The sequence below is a fragment of the Taeniopygia guttata genome, chromosome 2, assembly GCF_048771995.1.
Source record: "Taeniopygia guttata chromosome 2, bTaeGut7.mat, whole genome shotgun sequence".
Taxonomy (NCBI): domain Eukaryota; kingdom Metazoa; phylum Chordata; class Aves; order Passeriformes; family Estrildidae; genus Taeniopygia; species Taeniopygia guttata.
Genome location: NC_133026.1, coordinates 72260752 through 72277218, shown reverse-complemented (window position 1 = coordinate 72277218; position 16467 = coordinate 72260752). Strand labels below are relative to the sequence as shown.

Sequence of the window (16467 nt, the reverse complement as noted above, 5' to 3'; positions counted from 1 at the left end):
CCCACTGGGAGGGAGCACTTCTGAAATGAATCAGCCTAGATTATTGAAATATCTGCAGATGTAAGAGTAAAACACCAAGCAAATGCCAAACATGTACGATTGTTAAATTGTTTAAATAGATGTGAAGTACTGTATTTGATTTTTTTTGCTTCTTCACTTCTTGATAAAAGTTTGCATGTGCAAAAGCCTTGTGTGTTTTTTGTAGTTTTAGGATATTGATCTAAGAAAAGGCATTTTTTCTCTTTTCTCTTTTATTGTATAGCAACCTTGTTTTTCAGCTCTGTAATTTATTGTTTAGACTTTTATTTTTGAATAAATTTTACTTATTTTTTCAAGATTATGTAATGGGAACTTGTACCTCAGAGAGCAGGGAGGTCCCTGGGGCAGTCTTGAAATTCTTGACAGCCAATTTGCTGTTCCTGAAAAGCTGCAATGTCTTGTTTCCTGGAGCTGCAAGAGTTGGTAACATTATAGTACATTAAAGTGATGGGACTAAGCGTATTTTGGCCAGCACCCGTGACAACCACCTGCAAGACAAAGGATCTGTAAAGATCCATAAGGCTCCAGGCAAAATCCTGGCTGCACTTAAAGGCAACTTTGCTATGAATTTTACGGATAAAATAATCGTACTATTCATAAAGTCACGCTACATAACAAAAGACATAGCACTGCCACTTTGGGTGTTGGTTTATTTGCCTTTTGGACTTGTATTAGGCAACAGAAACTATGGCAAACTGTTTCCTTTCAAGCTTTAGTGAGGTGTATGGGCATTCTTGTGTTTAAAAAGATCTTTAGAGCTGATGTGGAGGGGAAAGATAAGAATAAAAAGAGAAAGAGAAGAATAAAAAGATGTGCAATATCCTTTCACACATCAGCTAGGGAGCACTTCACTGGGTAGGGGGAGACCATTCAGAGCTGCTAGTATGTTTTCAACTCCTTCCTCTGTTATCATGTAGGTGGCCTTGTCTGTTTTAATGCCGAGGTGAGGTGTTATTACAATGTTCTTTAATTTTAACAATGCATGATCTCTGGAAGAAAAGAAAAAAAGAGTTAACTACTGTTGTTCATCTAAATAAAGAGGAGTCTTACTTTAGCTTTTGCGCTGTATTTTAAGTCAATTTGATACAACTTTACAAGTCCCACTTAGACATAGAAAATCTGAGCACCTATATTGAAGTAATTTTGGACTGTAATAGGATATGCAAAGACTTCATAGTAGCTCTTCTCTCCAGAAACACACTTCTGCCATGATGCAGCAATTTGCACTATGCCAGAAGAGAGGATTAAGCCCTTCTGACACATTCACCTTACACAATAGTCTGAGCTGTAGTTATTTGCACACAGGCACAAGACCAAACTTCCCACAACCCAAAATGCAGCTAGCACAGTTAACTCCAAAAGGCACCATCCTGGTAGAGTGGTCTTTTTAGAGAAGCTAAGCAGTCTATGGGCTCAAGAGGTTTGCAGTAGTTCAGCCTTGTATTGTGGAAAGAAGCCTGTGAAGAAGGATACCTCCTGGCTATGCAGCAGGTTTTAGGCCTTGTGAAAAATGCATATTTTATGATTGGCTTTTCGCAAATGTTACAATGAATATTATATGTGTAATGTTAGAAAGTTATGCTGTATTAATTCTCTTAAGTAGTGTGTTAAATATAGTTTTAGGTTCCAACATAATGTTAAAATAGAGACTATGTATGTGGGGGACGTTTTTTTTTAGGAATGAGATACTCGTTTCGAGGAACACCTAAATCTTCCAAAGGAGAGGAATTTATGGCTTCTTATCAGAAGAAGCTAATTTATTCAGGCCTTTCTCAGACTCAAAGAGCCAGGGGATTAAAGGAAACAGTTAACATACCACAGACAGAGTTTCCTGTTTAGAATAGAATGTATGCATAACCATAAAGGATGTATGAATATGCAACAAGTGTATTGGTTTAAGGGTGATTCCTTTGTTCACAAGTTATGCTTTTCGTGACTTAGCATCCAAGAGCATCTGGACGTCCATAATTCTTTGCTTTTTATTGTCTTGCAATTGTCCTAACTCTAAATTTTATTACTCTAATTGTATGATTATTTTTATAACAATTTTATTATTATTAAACTTTTAAAATTTTAAAAACCAAGTGATTGGCGTTTTTCACAGGCCTCAAGCAGCTTCCACCCATTAAAATTGGCAAGCTGCACTTTCTAGTAAAGCAATTTGCAAGTCAAGCGCTGCTGCAGCTGCACGGGGTGATTCTAAGGATTTGGTTTAAATGCTTTCCCTGCCTCCTGCTGTTTCCTGGCTCCCAGGCTTCCCTTTGGTCTGTTACCAGCCCCTAGTCTAGACTGCACCCCATTCACATTCATGGCATTTTTATCCAAACTCCTGCCAGGGGCAGGGGGGCCAGCTTCCTGCCTGCTGCAGGGATGTCTCTGGCCTCAGCAGGGCTCCCCCATCCTTCCCAACAAATAAGCAGAGATGGCAGCCTGGGCAGTGGTTCTAGGGAGGTGACATCCAAAGCCCTGATAACACCAGTCTACAGAGCGGCCACCAGTGCCTCTTGGTCAACTACTGCACCTGGTGTGGAATTAGAGTGTCTCTGAGTGCACCTGGCAGGTAAAGAGCAGACAGCAAAGAGAGAAGGGAAGGGGAGAGGGAGGAATTTCTGCCATGCCTGATCATCCTCGCCATGTGCCTCAGCTGTGCTGGATGCAGCATGGTGCTGTGGAACGCAGCAAGACCAGGCTGTGAGGCCAGCCAATGGATCTGGACAGTACCTCGGCTGATGTTAATGAGGGTAGCTGTGGGTTTCATCAGCTCCAGCTCTCTTTTCCTGATCAGCTTGTGTGTCTGAGGTGTCAGGCTCACCACAAGCATCACAAAATCTGCCTGCTGGAGCAAGCTGTCTATCTTTTTGCAGTAAGTGGCACTGTCAGCTTGCTCCTCTTGCCCCTGACTAGTGGGGAAAAAAACATTTCAGTTATGGAAACATTTTCTTCAATGATATCACCAATATACAAACAAACTAAAGGATCTGATTTTCACATCCATACAGCAAACAGGTGGCAAACAAAGGTGAATTTACCCTCAGCTCAGTGTTTAGATCCTTCTGGAGAGCTTCAAGTCCTACAGCACAGGAGAGATTGCACTCCTGTCTATCAGCCATTCCAGTGCAGGAATCCAAGGGCTTCTTATGAAGTCTACAAATGAACTAAGGTTGAGCACTGAAGCAGACAACAGCACACAGTCCATTCTCCAGTATCCTCTGTGCACCTCAAAGGATGCAGTCACTGCTCAAACCAGAGGAGTGGTATTCACCAGAACTCACCCGTGCATGCTCTGCAGTGATCCTCATCCTGTTGGCATTCCCAGTAGGCCTGTCGTTTTTTTATGAGTGAAATCAGCAAGGCATCTCTTTGCCAGGCTCCTGGCTGCCGCAGGACTTTCATAGGGTAAAGTGTTCAGCAGAAAATGTTACCGGAGTAGAGACATTTTTAGTTTTAACTTCTCACAGTGCAAAAAAAAAATTGCCATTTCTCACAGTCTTTGTAAATTTAGCTGTCTGAACTTTGGGGAATTAAGAAGCAATGTCAGGAGATCATGTGTACAATCATCTGCTTCTGGTTTCAAGAGAAGGGCTTTAAGTTATCTCCTCCCTAATCTAGGAATAAAGAAGTCACACTAATAAAATAACTTCAATTTAACTTTGACCCATGTCTCTCTTAACAAATGCACTTCACTGTTTTTTATCAGGCCAATGACCAGAGAGTGAGTGGAAAAAGAACAGAAGAGAACTGGAGCCAGTTTTGCAGCATGCAGAGTGCACCTTGATTCAGCACACAAGCTGGAAATGTAAATGTACTTTAAATATACTTTAGGCTTTTGATTTCTCTAGCACTATGCATTGATAATTCATCACAGCACTCTTATGAAGTGATATGCAGAATAAATAAATAGACTCCACAACCTGGGGTAGTTATGAAGTGGATATGTATTGCCAGCACTTGACACAAGTGAGATAGCTCTCCAAGACTTGTGCACTGAGCTTTAGTCTGACCCACACCTTTATTCACAAAGGTGTTCCATATGCAGTACATTACACAACTTTTTTATGCATATTCAACCCTGCTCCTGCCTGTCCTCGCCTCTCATGCTAAGTAGGTCCACGCCCTTCTAGGCACACGTGGTTTGCCGTGGTGGTCCTGCAGGGGTCTCTGGTGGTCTCTTGAGGCTGAAGATTGTGGTCTTCCTCATGGTTGTACCCTCTGTCAGTCTCGGTAGGCTTAGGGACAGAGGAGCCTCTTTATCTGGGTTCTTTGCATCTTCAATCCTTTCTGGTATTGTTCTGTATGCAAGAAGCTTCAGAAATTTGCATCTTCTTATGCCCTTTTGTACCTTGGCAGAGGTTTCTTAAGTAAAAGGTTAAAATTCAACACATAACTCTACAAGCTAGAATATAAATGCTTAATTCATTTTGTTAACTTAAGTGAACTCCAAGACTGAAAAATATTAAGCAGAGGGAGCTGATGAAGAACATTTAAAAAATGAATAAAGGGATTTGTTCCTTTTAATTTTTTTTTTTTTTTTTTTTTTTTTGTGGTTTGTGAAGAAATTCTCAAATATCTTAAGGAGTACTTTCTTTTAAATGTAAGTTTGCTGAGCTGTTTTTCTGAAGAAACAGGAATGCCAAGTATGGCTAAAAATTCCTGGCCTCATTCAGCCTTGTGATTTGCCTACAGCTAACTAAAGCAGTGACCCTCCTTCTGCAGTCTGCTTATGGGGGAAATCCCTGAAAGCCACATCCTAGCACTGCAGCTTCTCCCTCCAGTCACAGAAGAGTAAAATTCTCTCAGGATAAGTCACAGTTTATAGCAGTAAATATTTGTTCTGCTCATTATCTGCACCTTGCCTGATTGCAAAGGCCTCAAGTTGTTAACTTTAAATTGAAGAGCCCCTGTGCTGAATGTCTAACAAGGTTCAGATTCCCAGATAGACAACCTAGGAGGGAGTAGAAATAAAGGGTGAAATTCAGTTAAATACTTGCTAAAATTCCTACTGGCTTGAGAAAAAACAAGGTTTTCTTAAGAACAGCTCTCAGTCATATTTTGCCAAGTATATGCTTCCTAGTTTCCAGCCACTGTTTCCAAAATATCCCTCCTGAACTTCAAAATATGGGGGGAAAAATGAACAAATAGAGTTATGTTGTCACTATAGTACAATGTGATAAGAATAAAAAAGCATAAGCTTGCTTTCCATTTTTCCACAGGAAATGTTGAAATTTCTAATATAAAACCTAAATTAAGTTTCCAAGTGTTTAATCACTGAGTAACTCTTTACAGGTCTGATTTCAGGCAATCGTTCTTTTTTATTTTCTTTTGTTTTAATCTTGGCCCTATTCCCTCATTTCTTGCTATATTTCTGACATAATTCCTTGAAAAGAAAATGCTGGCTACCTGGAAGAATTTCTGCTGCAACTAGGGTCAAGATATATGTTTACTTCTGTGTCCTGTTGTGGTACAAAATGTTCATTTCAAATGCTTTGGCTCTCATAGCAATCTTATATCTAATGTTGCCCATGCCAACTATCCCCTGAGTAGCTCCAGCAACTTTAACTCCCAGAATATCAGCTTCACAGTAGTCCATACCTGGAGAAATTGAAATGTTATGGACTCCAAGAAAAACACATAAATATGAGAAATCAATGGAGTCCAACATGGAGGAACAAGGCAAAAGAGTCTGGACTTGTTGTGCTACTATAGCACACTTCTAATGGTTACAAACACATGTTTTTTAATGTAATATCCTATGTAATGCCCTGAAGTACCATTACTCCTGTTACATATATATATATATATATATATATACATATATATATATATATATATATATATATATATGATATTCAAATTTATTCTCACCATTCTCCAAAAAACCTTTTGATATAATCCCTCCAAAATTTTATTACTGCGTTAGACTCATGAAAATATTGCCCTGTTCCTCATCAACAATGTTTTCCCCAAGTTTGTTTTTCTCTAAGTTGTACCCTCCCCAGCTTTTCCCTACTCCTGTCATGGCTACCGGAGTCTACAGAGCTAGGCTGGGTTGCGGTGGTGTTCGGCAATTATAACTGAGCAGTTAAGCATTTTGGTATATTCGATCTATTTCAGTGAATAGCAATGTTCTGTTCCTAGTTCTTGCTGCTACATAATGATAAGCAAGTGCACCTGGCAATCTGTGTAACACTCTCCAGTCTGTTGAAGATGAATGAGCATTGATTCCCTGCAGAAATTTGACTGTATCCTGAAACACTTTTCAGCCAATAGTCCAATATTCTATTTTTCTATGAAGACACTGAAGAAATGTTCTTTAAAGTGATCACAGGCCTAAGGTTTTCTAATTTAAGAAGAGCCCTGCTTCATTTACATGTTAAAGCAAAGCTGATTGTTGAAAAAGTGTCTTTATTTTCTTTATTGTCTTTATTTTTCACGAAAGCCAAAGTAAATTCCAAGAGATTCAGTTCTCCATACAGTCAGATCTCTGCAGCATCAATCTCCCGCTCAGTAGGTCCACGCCAATCACTGTCCAGTGTCAGGACCTGAAAAAGACATCTTTCAAGGTGGTTAGCAAAAACAGTGATCAAGGAGACCGTATCTTATTTTCCTGTTGGTGAGAAGAAGTGTCAGTCCAGTAGCATGAGTCATGTCCAGGTCTGTCAACAAAGTCTGTGGAAAGTTCATTGGGGAGTTGCTTGATAGACATATAGCTGGCCTGGGGTTCACGTGTGGGAAGTCGACTAAAAGCCTGTTCAGCAGCTCCAGTTATCAATCTTATAGTTCTTTCATTCAATGCTCTCACTTGATCTCTTGCGTGGGTCCACGCCCCCTTGCTGCAAAAATGGTCCATAGAAATTACATTGTCGAGGGTGTCAAGTGTGGTATCATTCCCCTGCAAAAGCTCTGAATGCATGGCCCATAATGCGCTTTTCCATGCACCCTCCCATAGCATATATTGAGCCAAGGACAGGAGGCACGTAAATAACTCTTTCACATCAAAGGAGATAAGGAGATTGGAGTAGAAGGTGGCTTTTAATAAGCCCTTAAAATATTCACTTCTCCTACCAAATTGCTATTGGGCTTTGCAGAGCTCCTTCTTGTTTTGGTAGGAGAAGGACTCCCATTCAGGGAGGACACTTCCCCTACCCTGGAATGTGACTGGGGCAATGACAGGAAGGGCTTCTGATTCTGGATTCCAGAATCTGATTCTGGAACTGGAAGGAGGGGTGTGGGAACTAGGAGGGAACTAGGAGGAGGGATGTGGGAACTACTGGGGAAGGGGTAAGAGGTGGGACAGCAACATGAAAGGGTGGGACCTTTCACTGGGGTTTCTGGAGGTGGAGCCAGGGTGGAAAAGGAGGAGTCCAAGGGGAAAGGAAAGGGAGGGTATGAGGGGAGGAAGGGATTGGAAAAAGCGGGAAGAAAGGGATTCTGGGGAGTAGAAGCACAAGTAGGGTGTCTTGCCATGTGGCCTCCGTCATCTTGTGTCCTTTAGGGGCCATTTTGAGGAGCACTGGGTGGGGTAGAGGGGCAAGGCATAGAGAAAGTATCTGGGTATACCTTTGGGGCAGAGGAGCGATGTAGGAAAGGGGAATAGGGAGGAACCTCAAATCAAACAACTTTTGGAGTAGAAACTGGGGTAGGGGTTTTAGGGACAGGTCCCTGACAGCATGGCCAGTGCTGCCAGGGCTAGAGGGCCGAGAGAGATGTGGAGAGCCAGGAAGACTGAGGCATGCCTGGCTACCTTGCACAGAGTGGACTGCTCTGCACAGCCCCCCTGGCATAGGGGAAGAAATTTGGGGAGACAGGGAAGGGGTAACGGGCTGAACTTTGGGGTCATTTCTCCACTCCCTCCCCTTTCAATTAAAGTGGCTTGAATCATGACAAACAAAGGAAGCAATTTGGATGCTGTGGTGTCCCCTGGATTAGTCAAACCAGTTAATTTCATTCCAACTCTGTCTCAGAAGAGGACAGAGACCAGGGGGACACCCTGGGGGGAACACTCAGGGGAAGTGAAGAAACAACCAAGGCACTAATTTTTTCACCAACCATTTCGAAAAATGCTTTCTACCACCCTCTAGGGCATAAGACACCCGCACCTTGGAAAATCTATCCCAGGTGGAGAGAGCAGGACAAAAAGCCCCCTCACTCTGGTATGCAAGGGGGTTTGTTCAGATATGAGTCAGAGGTGGATACAAACAGCTAACCAATAGGGAATCCTCAGGGGAGGAGTGAGGGGATTACATCATCACTGTGGGGCCAATCAGGACAGAGGGAGGAGAGGAGAAAGGTCACATAGGCTAACGGGGGCATGGTGGATTAGGGGATTTCCAAATGGGTGTTTCAATCAGGGATTGGCCCAGGGTGTGAGTGGCAGGGAACATTTAGGAAAAAGGGGCAGGGTTGCCTTGACAGGCAGGGAAGGGACTAGAACAAAGAGAGGGGAATAGCTTGAAGGATGGCTTTAAGGGAAGGTACAATTTAGGGAAAAATCAACTTGGGGAAAATGTGGGGGATAACAGAACGAACTATTTAACAATAACTTAATGAAATAAACTCAAATCGCAATAAAAATCTTCAAACAAATATATTTTCTTAGTTTCACTTTTTTTTTTTTTTTTTTTTCTTTTAATTGTAAGTAACAGATCAAATCTGCAAGTTTTGGAGCATCATGATGAACAGTGCAGGAACAGGTTGCTTTTTTTTCAGCTTAAAAGTGGTAAGAAATAGTGCCTTCCCATACACAGGAGATTTAGTGGCATCATCGGGCACTCACCATTTGGGAAACACTTCACTTGGGATGGGTTGGTCATTGAGAACAGCCACCATGTTTGCTATTGCTTCTTCTGCCATCATATGGATGGCTTGGACTGTTGCGGTTCCAATGTGTGGGGTTAGGACGACATTATTCATGTTTAATAAAAGATGATCTCTGGAAGAAACAGAAAGAACAGAATGTGTTACATACAGAACTTACTCTGCTGCTATCCCATGTTAGTTGTGAAGAACTGAACCTCAGCAACTGCACGTTCAGATCAAAGCACAGAATGAGCACAAAGCTGCGGGATGCTTGCTTACACATTTCTTCTTCCCCATCCATCTTGCTCATTGCCTGGCCCACAAGTCAGGTTGGCAAAGACCCAACAGAGGTGGGAAAGGGGAATAACTTCTTGTTTATTTATGATTGTACAAGACTGAGGTTTTGCCCTTACACAATGAGTCTCCTCATGAAGAGCAAAATTATGAGCACACTTTGAACACAGTTTAAAACATTTCAGATTAACAGACTGGGAAAGAAGTTTCTTTACCTTGGCAGAGGCTCAGGGTGTGTTGTGGGAATCCAGGGCTTCCCTCTGGCTGCCCTGGAGGGCCTGGGACCCTGGCAGGGGGTCAGAAACCCCCCTGTACAGAGCCCCGAGAGACACTGTCTCTGATCTCTGTCCATGAAAAAGAGTTTTCAATCTTACAGGATAAATTACAAGCTTTGAGTGTTTGATATGAATAATAATTAAGTGTGGCATGGGTGCAAAAGTAAAATTTTAGGTTTCTAGATTAGGGGTTCAGAGGGGACAAGATGGAGGAATTGGGTGTGTCTTGTCCTTTTCCTCCTTCTTCATGCCCTCCATGCTTCACTGTAGTGTTGGCATTTTTCTATTGGTTTAGGCTGGGGACACGCTGTTTATATTGGCACATTATTGTAAATATAGTACACGTAGTTTCTGGTATATAATGTTTGTAACATCCCACTGAGGGGCAGAGCCCCACACGCTGCCCTGCAGGACAGACCTGCGGCAGGGCAGCAGAACATGTTATAGATAAGCAAGAATAAACAACCTTGAAAACAGCACAGACGAGTTATGGCTTCTTCTTTGGCTACGGGGCAGAAAGACAGAGACTTTCTACAATCTCGGAATCACCAATACCCACAGATTCCGACAGTGTTCACATCCAGAGCTGCAGCCCTAATAATCTTATTCTGGAGAGCTTCTACCAATGCATCTTGATCAATAACTGCACCTGCATTGAAATGAAATCTTGATATCCTGATGAGTTAATGAACACATTTTTACCTATAAGCGGGGGAGGTCTCCAGGGTCAAGTGAGAAAAACGATAGGATCTTTATCTTGTTAGAAAATAGAGTGCCTTTTTAATAATTATTAACCAAACGAATCAAAGATTTTATTTATTAACCTTTAATTATAGGATGATTATGGTCCACTACATAAGGTTTTTCCTGGGATGAGACCAGTTTCAGTCTTTTCCTCATTTTGACACTTCCTGAATTATTATTATAGCCAAATAATTTAATCTTTGCAGACTTTCCACTGTTTTATTTCTGCTTTGTTTACTGATAATCTCTCTCATATGCTCATTCAGTGCCAATAGACCTGTCATCCCATGTGAGGCTTTTTTTCTACACTGCTGTTCCAAATGTTACCTATTGTTTTCTTTTGTACCCTGTTCTCCCTCACTGATGATAAACCTTTCAGTTCTTTCCACTAAAACCCGCTATCTCTAGAATAAGGCTAAAGAGAACCAACCATCTGCTGAGCATCCCTAATTTCCATAGGACCTTTGAAGACATAGCATATGATCCATTAAGTCACACATTTGTAGACTGCCAGCTACTTAATGACTCAAACAGAGGGATATCACAGACTGAGTTGGAGTATCTGCCGGCTGGGGGCTATGTACAAGTCACGAATGGGATGGGACTGCTGTGGCATGTGTCTCGAGCTGTTTATTTTTTAGCATCAGTCTCATTACATGGTTATGACAATGGGAAGATGCTAGCAGCTCACATCTAGGCAACAGACCAAGAACTTAATGTTATAACTTACTTTATAAACTTTTTGACCAGTCACACAAAGCAAAAGCATATTGACAGTAGTTCTATCCAATCACTATAAGCACACATACCTTTAGTTAAAACAATGCTTGCTTATTTCGAATACAATACTTGCTTGTAAGCCTGAAGATACAATGCACAGAGCTCCATTATTAAGCTTAGACCTTCCTAATATCTCACCAGATATACTTTTCTGCAACTTAGGAAGTTATTCTACCCAAGCGTTAATACACAGACTATTGTTCTATTTGTCCTTTCTTTCTACTTCTTATATACTTTTTTTGCTAACAAATCTTACAGTACTGCTTAGCTCTAATCACCATTCTGCTGTCTCTGAGGCCTGCCTTTTGCAATGTGCCCAAAATCCTCTAATTTTAAGGAATCCCATAGGAGAAGGGAATGTCAACACAATCAGACAAAACATGACCTTAAATGTGGAGCCACAAACAGTGTTTTCAGATCCTCTTACCTCGGCTGTGGGTAGCTGTGGGTTTCATCAGCCCCAGCTCCTTTTTCCCATTCAGTTTGTGAGTCTCAGGTGTCAGGTTCACAACCAACATAACAAAGTCAGATTGCTGTAGCAAGTCTTCCATGTTTGCACAGTAGCGGGCATCAACAGCCGCTTTCTCCTCCTTTCTTCTGAAGAAAAAATGCACACATCCCCAAATTGACACAACTATTTCTGAGTTTAACAATCAATCAGCCCTAGGAGAGTTCCAGAAAGCACAGAAACTGAGAGGTTTGAGACCAACGTAAACAATAAGCCATTGATGGGCACAATTGGTAGAATGGATGCAGAAAGGATGTGGACAAGAGGGAGCAAGAGGCTGCAGGAGTGGTGGGATACTGGAGGAGTGATGTATGTGTGAAAGCACAGCACACAAGCAATATGAGGTTAGAAGGCTGGGGTGAAGTCAGACCCTGCTCTTCTCTCCTGTGTCTTTGCTAATTTCTGTGGAGCCTTTCCTTGTCTGACATGCCAGTTAGGACAGTTTATTTTCTTGTGGTTGAAAAGAAATGAAGTGTGAAAGAAAGGGAACTACAGATCCATGAGCAATTAAGGCCTTTGTCATTGGTGCCAGTGTGATGAGTGATCTGGCTAGGCTGAGGTGACTGGCTGGAGGAACAGTGATGCTGCCAGAAGTCTGAAGAAGAGATTGACAGGACACGGGACACCACAAAGGCACCAGATGTGGTTTGCTTGCTCCACACACAGCCTATGTGTAAATACATGTTAAATGGGTACAAATCAGCCATAAATGTAGGCCTGGGGGAAACAGCAGTGGGGCTCTGGAGCACCCCTTACAAAACACTTTTGTTGATTTTGACCAGTTTATATAAGGGCCTGGATAGTGCCAATTCCTGCACCCAAGCCTGAAGCCAGTAACACAGTGGGATCCTGACTGGGTACTGTACTAGAAGGAATGACTCCTTGGGGAATTAATTCCTCCACAACTGGTGTGTTTTCTTGGAAGTTCAAAAATATCTTCTTTGAAACCACCCTGCAAGCATTGATTTCACTTTTCTTTTCAACTGGGGTAAATCCTTTCTCTCCAGGATCACAACCCAAAGCAGTCTCCCTGATTGAGAAGGGTGAAGGTTTCAAATTCCAGCTCAGCCAGGGATCTCTGTGAGCTTTTATACAAAGAACTTGAGGTTCAAAAAGATGCAATAGTGAGAAAACATCACTGGGAAAGAGATGTTATTTCATGCTCAGGGATGTGGGCAGCAGTGACAAGAAGACCATGAGTCCCTCAAGAGAGAGGTTGCTTCTTGTTAAAGTCTCTACTGACACCTTCCTTCCTCAGAAAGGCATTGCATAGCAAGGAAGAGGGGAAAGAACCTGCTTTTAGGACACAAACTAATGCTGGTGGTACAACTTATAACAGCTTTGTCAAAAGGATTATCATTTATTTCAAAAATTATGCTGCTGCTCTTCAGGAAATACAACCCACTGGTTTAGACAAACTCATCACAGAGGCAGGAAAAAGAAGAATTTATACTAATTACTCCTCTGGAGTTGGAGATGTGACCACTAATGCTTTGTATCTTCCTGTAGTTCCTAATGCTTCTTTTGAGGGGAAATGGAAAGTGGTGACATTCAGTTTGGATGCACTCTGTATTGAGTTTTCACAGCTATAAACAACCCACCCAGTGAACAACCAGAGAAGAATTAAGCCCCAGACATTATTCCAAACAGGACATCACAAGACTTTCAAGTGCATAATTTAAATAAAAGACTTACTCTTGTCACTGTTGCCCTAAAAAGAAGTGAGACATAGGAGAAGTAGATGCCTATAAAAGTTAAGGCCTCTGAAAATTTTCCATGTAAAAGCATCCCATATATTGATTCAGAAAGATCATCTCTATCACAGCAAAAGTGAGGTATGCCAAAGAAGTATCTAGGACAAATAAAATTTAAAACATTACCTTCTACTAGTATTCCGGCAGAGGCCAGCATCAAGGCGATTCCTTTATCTGCTGTTGGATCTGCCACAGTGTGCGGAGTGTTGGTCACTTTTACAACAAAGCTCGAGATCATTTTTAAGTCTAAGTGATCCACTCCAACCCCAGAGTTTGCAATTACCTTTAAATTAGGCAGGCTTTCTAGAAGCTCATGGTCGATAGTTGACCTGCACTCAAACACAAAAACAGAGTGGATTTTTTTTTCTCATTTCTTCTTTGTTTCCAAGAAATTCCTTCATGGTGATAAGGTGAAAGTGTTTCTTCAAAAGTGCTGCAAGGTCTTGCAGCACACCATGAGTTCCTCCTATATCCAGGATCCAAACAGCTGGCAACTCTCCTTCTGCCATGACCTGCAACAGAGGAATAGAAGAAATACTCCTTTGTTTAGGAGAACACCCTGAAAGGAGCAATTATGTTCCTTTCAAAGTTATCACTTAAATTCACATGAGTAGATCAGAAAACAAATGGAACTCAATAGTGCTTTTAATCCACAGCCCCACGCTGATGCACCACTTGCGCTGTTCCCTGTTCCTCCCTGGCCCCTCGGGACCCCTCCAGCTAGCTGCCCCTCAGGGGACCGGGGTTTGCCGTGGTCCCGCTGCTCTGGGCTTACCAGGCAGCGGCTGGGTTGGCACGGTCCGAGCAGTGGCATGCCACAAGGATTTGGGATAAAGAGACAAAGAGAGGTCAATTTGTGTGCAGTCCAGAGAAGGTTGTATTGTCTGAACGCCGCAGGGACAAATGGCCCTGGGCGGCTGCCCAGATATAGTTTTTATACAGAAAAATTAAGATATAAGGTCCAAACAATAGAGACAGTGTCCAGCCCGGGCACATCATGATCACCGCATGGGTCAAGTCCAATGGGAATCGCTCAGGGGAGGGGAAAAGGGGGGTTACAGAAAAATGCTGAAACAAAACTTTCTAGAAACTCGGGGAAATACAGAAATTAATCTTTCTCAGCTTCCAATTCCCAAAGCCCTTCCCCCACTGCGCCTGCACAGTAGCCACACTCCTATATCCAGGATCCAAACAGCTGGCAACTCTCCTTCTGCCATGACCTGCAACAGAGGAATAGAAGAAATACTCCTTTGTTTAGGAGAACACCCTGAAAGGAGCAATTATGTTCCTTTCAAAGTTATCACTTAAATTCACATGAGTAGATCAGAAAACAAATGGAACTCAATAGAGCTTTTAATCCACAGTCACTTGGTACTAGTGTGGTATGTCAGACAACTTCCAAGTACTTTAACCAAGTGCTGATTTAGACTATAACACCAAGGAATACCCACACTCTTACATCCAAATCCAGTACTACAAACTGTTCTTCTCAGAGTTTCATTTTACTCCTGAATCAATATTGATTTCATACAAAACTAGTAGCTTTTCTGGTAGCTTACTCACCAATGACTTTCTATAAGCAGTGCTATGAAACAGAGGCTGCTAGAAATTTACTCAAAGTTTCTTGCCTGTTGGGAAAGGAGGTGAACAGTGCAACCAAATTGCAAAGTTCATGTTTTTATATACATCTAATATTTTTTTTACCAGCTGAAGTTGTCAGCCACATGTAGTTGTCAAAACTGTGCAAATTTCCCCAGATGCAGTCTGTATTTCTTAAGAGTATCATACAACATTACTAGAATAAACTAGATTTGTATTGCAGAATTAATGATGCATAGAATAAAAGAGGAGTTGATGTCATATTGTGATTTATGTAAGGTAAGTGTAGTAAGTTCTGGTCCTGGTATTGCAGAGAAAACTTCGTAAATATTACTTAGATTGAGACAACGGGGCAAATATATTTAAGTATTAACTTCAGCACTAATTGAAGTTGCCTTATTTCATCTGTGGAGCTTGACTCACTCCTTACTCGCAAATTTCTTGGCTGGCACTGCTGTATCACCTTGGACTTGAACAAATCATAACAAAATAAACCTACATAAATTTTCCTAACTCCGTTTTCAATGAAAGTTAACAGCCTGTGTTATCCGGGATCAATTCCTCCCACTAACTTTTCTGAAGAAGAAGACTTACTATACCTGAGGGACAACCAAAGCGCTCACCAGGGCTGGTTTCTTTCTGACGTGCCTTTCACAGCTCGATCCCGCTCCTGCCCAACTCTGCCCGGGCACTGCCGGCGCCGGGGCTGCCGACGTCCAGGGAAGCTCCGGCACGGGGATCGCCGCCCCCGCTGCCTCCGCCCGTGGCTACAGCCAGATCGGACAATCTCTCCTCTCCCTCTCCTGTCCCCGCGCGTCCTAAAAAGGCGGCAAAGCAAGACGAGGACTTGGATAGTTTTTGGAGAGCTCAGCAATTGTCGGGCAAAGCTATTTGCCACCAAATCACATTGCTCCCCACAGCCCAAGCTGCACCTTGTGGGGAATTTTTATAGTGGAAACGATACTTTTGTCCCTACCTGCTGCAAGCTAACCTTTCAAATTAGTGTCTGCTGTGGAATTAAGGAAACAGGTTGGTCTGGGATGGCCTATGCCAATGGCCAGCTCGATTGTAGAAACCAGTGCTGGAATGTGCTGGTTTTGCTGCTGACCACTTCCACTGGAACGTTTGCGCAGAGCGCTCCCGTAGTGGTATTTTGATTACTGGAGCGATGGGAAACCTCATGGAACCCCACCGCGAGTCTGGGAGTGGCTGGCAGTGCAGCTGCCACGGCAGGGCCGACACTGGGGGCATGAAAATTGTCATGCCGTAGGTGAATACGGCCAGGAGATGCAATAGCATAGAATCACAGCATGGTTGGGCTGGAAGGGACCTTAAAGAGCATCTGGACCCAGCTCCTATGCTATGGGCAGGGACACCTTTCGCTACACCAGGCTGCTCAGAGGCCGGTCCAACTTGGCCTTGAACTCTTCCAGGAATAGGGCATCCACAGCTTCTCTGAGCATATCTCCTTGATCAAATCCCATGGAGGCACAGGAGAATGTACTAACAACCAGAGCGGTCAGCAGCACAGCGTAGGAGATCTGGGCTCTGATCCCCTCTGTTTCCTCCTCTCCGTGCTAGCCGGCATCACCAATCCCCACGGCACGGCTCCACCTCCCACCTGAGCGTGGGGACGCGGCGGGACGCGGGTGTTCCTGACGGGGTCTCCTCCCGTCGG

At 42.8% G+C, this 16467-nt stretch overlaps 1 pseudogene; it reads right to left on the bottom strand.

Moving 5' to 3' along the window:
- Positions 1 to 871: 871 nt before the first annotated feature.
- On the bottom strand, positions 872 to 16417 carry LOC105759005 (probable 2-ketogluconate reductase; annotated as a pseudogene).
- Between the last annotated feature and the right edge of the window lie 50 nt (positions 16418 to 16467).